Here is a 9153-nt window from a genome sequence, read left to right as displayed (position 1 = left end):
ATCTCATCAATCCAGAAACGCATGAATGGGATTTTCAAGAATTGCAAAGCTTGTTCGGGTTCTCAGTGGCCCTAAATATAGCAACAAATGATGTAATCCGTCCAATTCGAGCACCAGCACAGGACCGACTCTTGTTCACCTATGCAAGGGATGGTAAGTTCTCAACTAAAAAGGCTTACCAATTAATCAGAAGGGATCAGCCACTGTTGGGTGACAAGGAGTTCTGGGACTGGGTTTGGGGGCACAAGGGGTTGTTACCAAAGTTCAAATTATTTATTTGGAGGTGCTTATTTAATGCGATTCCTGTGCTAGAGGTAATTGCGAGATGCATTGCTCTGGTGCAGCCCTTGTGTAAGATATGTGCAATGGAGGATGAAACGGTAACCCATGTGCTGTTTGGATGTCATTTTGCAAGAGCAACCTGGCTCGTGTCGCCCTTGGGGATTAGGTCTGACAGGCTGGTGGGTGACTTCCTTCAAATCATCAGATCAGTCAGAACGGATATAGGAGATCATCAGTTTCCTAAATTCATGTCTATTGCTTGGGCGGTGTGGCGAAGCAGGAATGAAGCCATGTATGCGGGTAAGAAGCAATCCATTCGAGTGTGTCAAAGTTACTGGGAAAGGGCCCTAGAGGATTCAGCAATCCTGGCATGCGGTACGGGTTTCTTGTCTAAGGAGATAGGGATGGATCGGGGTAGCTGCCCAAGTCTCCAGCAGGATCACAGGGAACAAGGGCTTTATTGTTATGTGGATGGATCCTGGGATCCGTTAGGGAGAGCGGGAATAGGGGTGGTGCTGGTACGAGATGGTACGGTGCTTAAGATGGAGAAGTGGCCGGTACAGGCTATAAATGCAACTCATGCTGAGGTTCTAGCAATATGCAAAGGATTGCAGATCATTGCCAATCAACCGGGTGAAGGGGGGACTGTGTGCTCCGATTCACTGGAGCTGGTCAACGCTCTATCTCAAGGCTTACCGGTCGTACCGGATTGGAGAGTTAGTAAGGAGATGTGGGAAGCATGGAGAATTCAAAACCAAGCTCCAGGCACTGTCAGAACAATGCACAAATCGAGACAGGATGGATGCATCGGACTGGCTCATCGTCTGGCAAATGAGAGTAGATTAGCGGGTGCAAATGTGCAGGGGGATGTTTCTACTTTTGATTTACAGGAGAGTTCATGTTTGTAATAGGCCTACGGCCATCAGGAAAGCAAAAAAAAAAAAAAAAAAAAAACATGAGCTTTTCATGTGGTTCAATTAGATAGAGGAGTAGTGCAAATGTATAACTTTGTTTTGTTTCAATTTTCTTTTCTTCATTTCAATTTTCACTTATTTCTTCTTTTAATTTGTAACAAACTGACACTTCTTGTGTCATTATCAATAGAATACGGAGGCTTGACCTCCACATTTCTTTTAAAAAAAAACAGTTTCAGAGATGGCACACTGACAAAACATGTCTACACAGTATTCTTTTATTATACACTCACACGAATCTTAAAAGAACTTCTTGCGGAATTGATTTGGATCGATTTGGATTCTAATTAGATAGTCCAAATTCAAACTCACACAATGAGATAATACAAAGAATCTAGATTTGTGGGATGTTCCGTGGATTCTAAGTTCGAATCCACATTATTTCTTTATTTTATTAGAAGAGATACACTTCAATATTTTTTGTATATTATTTAAAAAAAAATGAATCTGCATCTCTTCGAAAAAGGACAGTGATTTGTACCACTGCACTAAGTTTTTCGAATTTCTAAAGCATTGTTCACGCTCTTTCGTATTCTCTCTCTTACTATTTTGATAAAATAGGAACAAAAAATAATAATTTTCAAACCAATGAGTGAATATAATATTTAAAATTATTCTATCAAATTGATTACTTCTCGTTATATTTAACACAGATAGCTACAAACTAGTAAGGAGCCTCAAATCTACAACATGTTATCAATTATTTTCCATTATATATTTTTTACTGCAAAACAAAAATTCACTTTGTTTACAGACTATATATATACCATTGACAATTATTTTTATTTAAATATTTAGATTCCAACCAAACAATAGTAAACCTGCTGGGTAAAGTGATCACATACCTAACATGCATTATATTTGTATTGCGTTTTTATCATTTTATACAATAATTATGGCTGTAATTACTAAAGGTTGTAACGCATTTCAGTCCTTGCAGTTTTTGCATGTAATTATTTTTTATCTTTTTGAAGGTTAATTATTTTTTATCATGTATTAACAATTTCAGAATTGATTTCACTACATGATATAGTTTTAACTGTAATTGTATACAGAGATAAATTTAAATAAAAACCACCAGAGAAAAGAGCTTCCATAATAAATTAATAACCACCGCCATCCGTTATACTTTTTTAGGGTTTCGTTGCAACGGACAACAAATAGAGGCGGAGCTAATTTATTTCAGGGGTGGGCAGTTGCCACCCCTAGAAATTGAATTTTTTTTTTACCGACTATAGTGATTCAACTTTCTACCTCCCTCTGTTTTACCTTATGCCTCCCTCTGTTTTATTCCACAAAACAGCCCAATTCTTATTATTTTGTTATGGGAGCACCAGCAGCAGCGTATTTGGAAAAAAATCACAGCGATTATGCTTATTCGCTTATTTGCCTCTATTGAATTAAATCCACCTCTGGCTCCGCTACTGACGACAAACTACTATTTAAATCTTGGTGGCTCAAATCCTGACTCCGCTACTAAAGACAAACTACTATTTAAATCTTGTTTAAACCATCTCGCTATTTTAGCCTTTTATGTAAATTTAATTTGACATTCTCACGAGGTATAGATAAATCTGACATTCTCACCCGAGCTATAGATTAAAATTAGCAGCAGCAAAATTTTCTTAATATTTCAACAGCCACTGAATAAAAAGGGTTTCAAAGTTTACTATTGGTATAGTTATAGACTTACGTCAAATAACAAATATTTCTTTCAATAAATTTCTCTCCCCATTGTGGTCTTCGTGAGAGGGATCCATGTAAAAAATACCCCCCCCCCCCCCCCCCCCCCCCCCCCCCGTGATTCAACATGTACGGTACGACTCCAGTACTTTAATTTGTGTATTGCGTGCGGTAATTATTTTTCAGAATAAATATTACGTATGTGAACTAATTGTTGGGGAATTATAAATGTCAAATAATTACGTCTTATCTAGAGATCAAACAATTATATCTTATCTAGGGGTCAAACAGTTACACCTCGGAAAAGCAGAAACAGTTCTCCATCTTAACCTAAGGACCGTTCTATGTCAAAGAGACTCAAAACATAAATCATAAATGCGGAACATAATATCTGATTTCGTGTTGTTTGTCATGGAAAAACCAAAGCCATAGTAGAGCAAACCATCTCCGTGAGCACGAGACAAGTCTTCAATGGCAATAAGTCATTCTCGTCTTTTGTTGTCGGATCGAGGAATAAGTCTTCCAAGAAGCAAGGTGTGGCCCTTGAGTAATCATCTCCAAATTTCCTAATTGATTTCTCTTCTCTATTCTTTGATAGTGAAAGAAGAATAAAATACACACAACTGTATATTTTTAAGAGAAAAACGTATGTTCAGTCTTTGTGTTTTTTTTTGTTACCTTGTGAATTGGAGACTAATCCTTATATATGATAACCTTTATGGTTATCTGCCAATTTGAAAAAGGTATAACGTGTTGTGGATCAAAAACTGTGCTGGTACATCAAAAGTTGTGCGACTGCATTGATATCCATGCAGACTGCACAACCCTTCATAAAGGCAGTTTTCTGATCTCTAAAAAGGTAATTTTCTGAATTGCAAATTTCTAATTCAGTCCATCAATGATTTGATCTTTGCCTAAATTATTCTACACATTTATGAACTACATACTAATTAATATATTAATTTTCTATTATCTTATTTGATCACTTTAATTGACAACCATATATGGCAGTAAACAACCCGTAATTAGATTACATATATGCTCAATGTTTGCATTAAATTCAACGAGATTGGTAATAAATCAAACACTAATATAATCATGATGCGGAACACGACACGGCACATAACGTGGCTAAAGAAATTATGTTCGGCCAAAGAATATCATTATTTATCTCAGTTTGACTATACATGACTCGCAACATAATGTTTGATCACAGTGTGACTAACGAGTCGTGTGTCGTAATAATTTTCGTTATGGTAGAATATAGCACATGAAAACTTGATTTGATTAAGACACGGTACAAAACTCTGATTTCAATGAAATCGGTGGTATGTACCACTATTTTTCAAAAAAACGACATGGTACTAAACGTAACTCAATTACGGCATAACACAGAACAAATTTGCATCCCTAGTCTGCCATATTTATTTTAGAATTTATTTTTCATTTCTCAAAGAAAGGAAACATAACATAAATCTTGTTGCTGTGATACTGTCAATACTGCATTTTATTCAAGGTTAACATTTAATGTGATAGATATTCCAAGTGAAATATATTATATATCTTTATTTCGAGAATATCGTCCTTCTAATAAGTAATCGAATCCTTAAATATTGTTGACCAAGTGTAAAAAAATATTAAAAGATATCTCAACATGTCTTGTCAATTATCGGCATTGCACAAAGTGCAAGCAGGAATCACCCCATTAATTCGTCAATTTCATGAAAAGTAGTTTATAAATCTTGTGAAAAAGGAGTTTGTGGGTATAAAAAAATAATGAGATTGTCATAGCTTTCCATTCATTTTAGATATCCCCTGCCAATTTGAAAAATACATGCTTGGTCCCGAAAAATTAATCCCAAAAATCTGGTCTAGTCCCTTGAGTTTTTTTTTTAAATAATAACTCCTCTATATTTTCTTAGCAATCTGATAAATGTGTGTATGTTTTTCGATCAATTTAGTTATAATAATCGTAAATAAAATTATGGTTTACCTATATAAAATGTTGAAACTTTTTCTACCGTTCCATAATAGATGTCGTAGATAGACACCGAAATTACTAGGAAAAATTGCGTATACATGTCATACTTCAAAATAATAACTAATTTCTAATAAGTTTCAAAATTATTGAAGACAAATTTATTATCAATAGATCTCACTTTATTAAAAAAAGAGTAGTTTACTGTTCTCTTTTAGCAAGAACCATACATAAAAAAACAAAATTTATTTATGCTTCTGTGGTCCCAAGTTTTTTTTTTTTTTTTTTTTCTTTTTCAGAGGTCCCAACGATTTAATGAGCTTTCACAATTTTGAGGTGACAAGAATCAAGACATCTGTACCATGTTGTCTAGCCGCACAGGAAATGCGTGACCATCGTCTCGTAACCAACAGTCAACAAATTAAAAATTTTAAAAATAAATGGACTACAGTGAAAAAAAGTAAATGCTGAGCAGTGACCAGTGAGCAATGCGAAAACGCTTTCGGCCATAGAATAATAAAAGACCTGCCAAGAGATATCAATTTTACCTTTTGAATTGTCATTTTTGCGGTGTTTTTATGTATTTTTAGGTCAGGCATGGTTTGTAATTTGAGAAGTGTTGTAACTTATTTTTTTCTCGTTTGTTTTCTTACTAGTAGTTTATTTTTGAGTTTTGAATTGTCATTTTTGTGGTGCTTTTATGTATTTTTAGGCCAGACATGGTTTGTGATTTAGAAAGTGTTGTAACTTATTTTTTTCTCGTTTGTTTTTTTACTAGTAGTTTACTTTTGAATTGTCATTTTTGCAATGTTTTTATGTATTTTTAGGTCAGACATGGTTTGTGACTTGGGAAGTGTTGTAACTTATTTTTTCCTCGTGTGTTTTCTTACTAGTAGTTTAGAGGAGGGCTAGTGGGCTACGGTAATATTCATATTACACGAAGACCTGTGCTACGGACTCGTATATTTATTTTAAAAATTCAAACAGTCTATCTAAACCGTTCAATGAAATATAAATATGAAATGTATTTTAAGACAAGCCTTTACATTTTTTAGAAATTTTTATTAGTTTTTTTAGATTGACAAAAAATCAATTGATGTAAAAATCCTAGACCATCCAAAAATAATATTTTTCTGCCTATTTTAAAAAATTGTAAAAAATAATTAAATAAAATTATTTTTTGCAAGTATATTTTCATATAAAGATGATACGTAACGGTTCAAATTGATTGTTTGAACTTTGAAAATAAAAATATGAATCCATAGCAAAAGTCGATTCTATGCATATCACCATAACCTCACTTGTTTTTTTTTAAAATAGAAATAAACAAACCTATTTAAAGTTTTACAAGAAACAAACACTCAATGTATTGGATTTTCCAAAAACAACTCCACCGATAGAGCTGCTTTTCGTAAAATATGTATCTGCACCTAACTCTTCCACCCTCTACAGTTGTGGAGCTACTTTTTAGAAATCCAGCACATTGAGTATTTGTTTCGTTTAAATAGATTTGCTTATTTTTATTTAAAGAAAAATCACCTCATTCAGTATTTTTTGTAACCGGCGAAGTTTGATCATATATTTTTGGTAGAGTCATTAAGACGCAAGTTATTTTGATCATATATTCGGCATCTCCGCCTTATTTACTAATGAATTGCAACTTTAAGCATGGATCGATGTGAAACAATTATAATTTAGTAATTTTGTTTGGAAGTGCAGCATAATTATTTGTAATTGATAAGAGCATCTCGATTCTTGTAATTACAACATGTAGATTTTTTGCCACATCAGTGGGTTTTGCAATTAAAATTGTATGAATGCAAATATTGATATGAAACTAATTAATGACTAATTGTTAATTGTTTGTGGCAGAGGATTTTTTTTTTTTTTTTTTTGTAATTGTAAGGATGAAGATGGTATAATAATTACTTCATAAATAAAATAAATATAAAAGTTTAGAAGGTTGTTGGTTAAGTAAATGTAGTGTGTAATGATTATATATATCTGCGAGCTTACGTTGCACTTTTAAAGAAACTTATGAATTAACAAATATTCTAAGCATCTTCAATTGCAATTATAAGTGTTAAGTATTTACAGTTCTTTTACAAAGGGGATTGAGATGCCCTAAAAAATATTAGGAGATTGTAATTTTTCTCTCTTAAAATCTGTAAAAAAAAAGTTTATCTATTATACTCTTTGTGGGCTCAGAAAAAATTATTTTTACCGTGTGTTGGTAAAATTGTTTTGAAGTTATTTCTTATTATATATTTCAGTATTCTTTGACAAGATAAAATACTAAAGATCTCGGAAAAAAAATTATTATATATCGACAAGAAACTTATTTGACACTCGTAATGACTAACAACAAAGTTATCAAAAAATAAAATAAAATGGTAAATATATATTGTTATAACTAGATAGATAGTGTATGAGTCCGACTATGGTGTCGGTGGCATCAATGGTATTTCAGTCTAAATACTATCAATTTGAAAATCTATTAAATTGGTTTCAAATGATGAATTCAAATTGTTCAAATCGATTTACTTCACAAGCAATGTATTTATATGTAAAATTTGTAATTTTTTGAATTTATCTAGTATCGAGTCAAGCAGTCAAATGCAAAAGTTTGATTAAGTTAATTTGAACCAATTTATTTTTTTCATTACTTTTTGACCTCTTGACTTGAAATAATTTAAAAAATATATAAAATTTACATATAAACACCTATAAAGTAGATCGGTTTAAACCCTTTGAATTTGTTTGAAACTTATCTGATAAATTTTGACAGATCAAATATTAGTCGGATTAAAACATTAATCCGATAACTTATCAAACGATTTGAAAAAATGACAGTTTAATTTTAACAGTATCGGAGCAACAATTCAAAATTTTCTAAAATTGCATATAGGTACAACTTTACTTTCTGTATTTTGATAATTATTTTGGAAAATAAATCTGCTGTAATTCTTGGGGAATTACAGGACCCTGTAATCTCAATTCGAACCGTTAGTCTTTCTCGAAATTTGTGTATGAAAACTTATTTTTTTTCAAGATCTGTGCATAAAATATTTGAATGATTGATATTGGAATATCAGGGCCCTGTAATTCCTTCCGGGATTACAGCAGATTCGGACTCATTATTTTGTTATCATACTGTATCTATCGTTTGAATACCACCTGTCCTCATAAAAATATAAAATTAATGTGAAGTATACATCGTACAAGTCAGATCTTTTATACTTTGACTTAAAGGTACATATTTTACACGATGCTAGTTGTTATATCTCTTTCGTATAAGTTTGATTTAATCATGCGATAGTTTCGTAACTGAAGTTATTTCTACTGAAAATACAGTATAAACCTCCGTTCAAATAACAATAGAGCAAAATCTAGAGAAGATACACGGAACAGATACGTGGGTCCCTTTCAGCAGTCACATCTCCGATAGAAGACAAAAACGACCAGCTCAGAGTGGGGACCACGTGTCGGTCCCACATAAGATATGCAGGATCTCTGGCCGATAGAAATCTTGAGACCTCTCTATGATGGTGGGTCCCACCAGTGGGAAACCGATACTTACGTCGCACTCCATCTACATGCTTCTTTTTGGCTGCGCTTGGTGCACCCAATGGTCCACTAGGTCGCCTCTGCTGTTGAATAAGTCTAAATCAGTGCGGATTATTAATCATTTATCAATAACATCAACCATCACCTTTTTTTTTTTTTTTTAGTAATCCGGATATTAATTGGTAAATGAGAATAAGGTTATAGTGTTTTTCTTAATAGTAGAATAAAACCGGATCAATGATACGATTCTTTTAAATAATCTTCCTAACAGTTTATATATTCCTTTATTTTAAATTTTAAATTTTTATGATATGATTATAGAAACAAATAAAAATGAAGGAACCGTATCTTTGTAGTGCATACAAAACCTGCATATCTGGCCCTCTGCTATGTACAAGTCCAAAATATATTTTTAGTTATCATTTCATATAAAATAATTGATGGAGTTGACAGAATGTTTGAAAATAATTTCATTTTTACTAGATACGTAGATAATATCTGCATACCTCAAGAGGTAATATCTGCATATGCCATATCTCAAGAGATGACACAGATATTTTTAGTAGAATTTAGTCAAATTTGATACTATTTAGATATGCACGGCGTGTTACCTTTTGAGATTCTGTATATCTAGTGAAAATGAAAAAAATTTCAAACTCCTACCAACTT

Source organism: Carex rostrata, chromosome 15 (genome assembly GCF_964058835.1).
Source record: "Carex rostrata chromosome 15, lpCarRost1.2, whole genome shotgun sequence".
Taxonomy (NCBI): domain Eukaryota; kingdom Viridiplantae; phylum Streptophyta; class Magnoliopsida; order Poales; family Cyperaceae; genus Carex; species Carex rostrata.
This window is presented reverse-complemented; position numbering follows the sequence as displayed.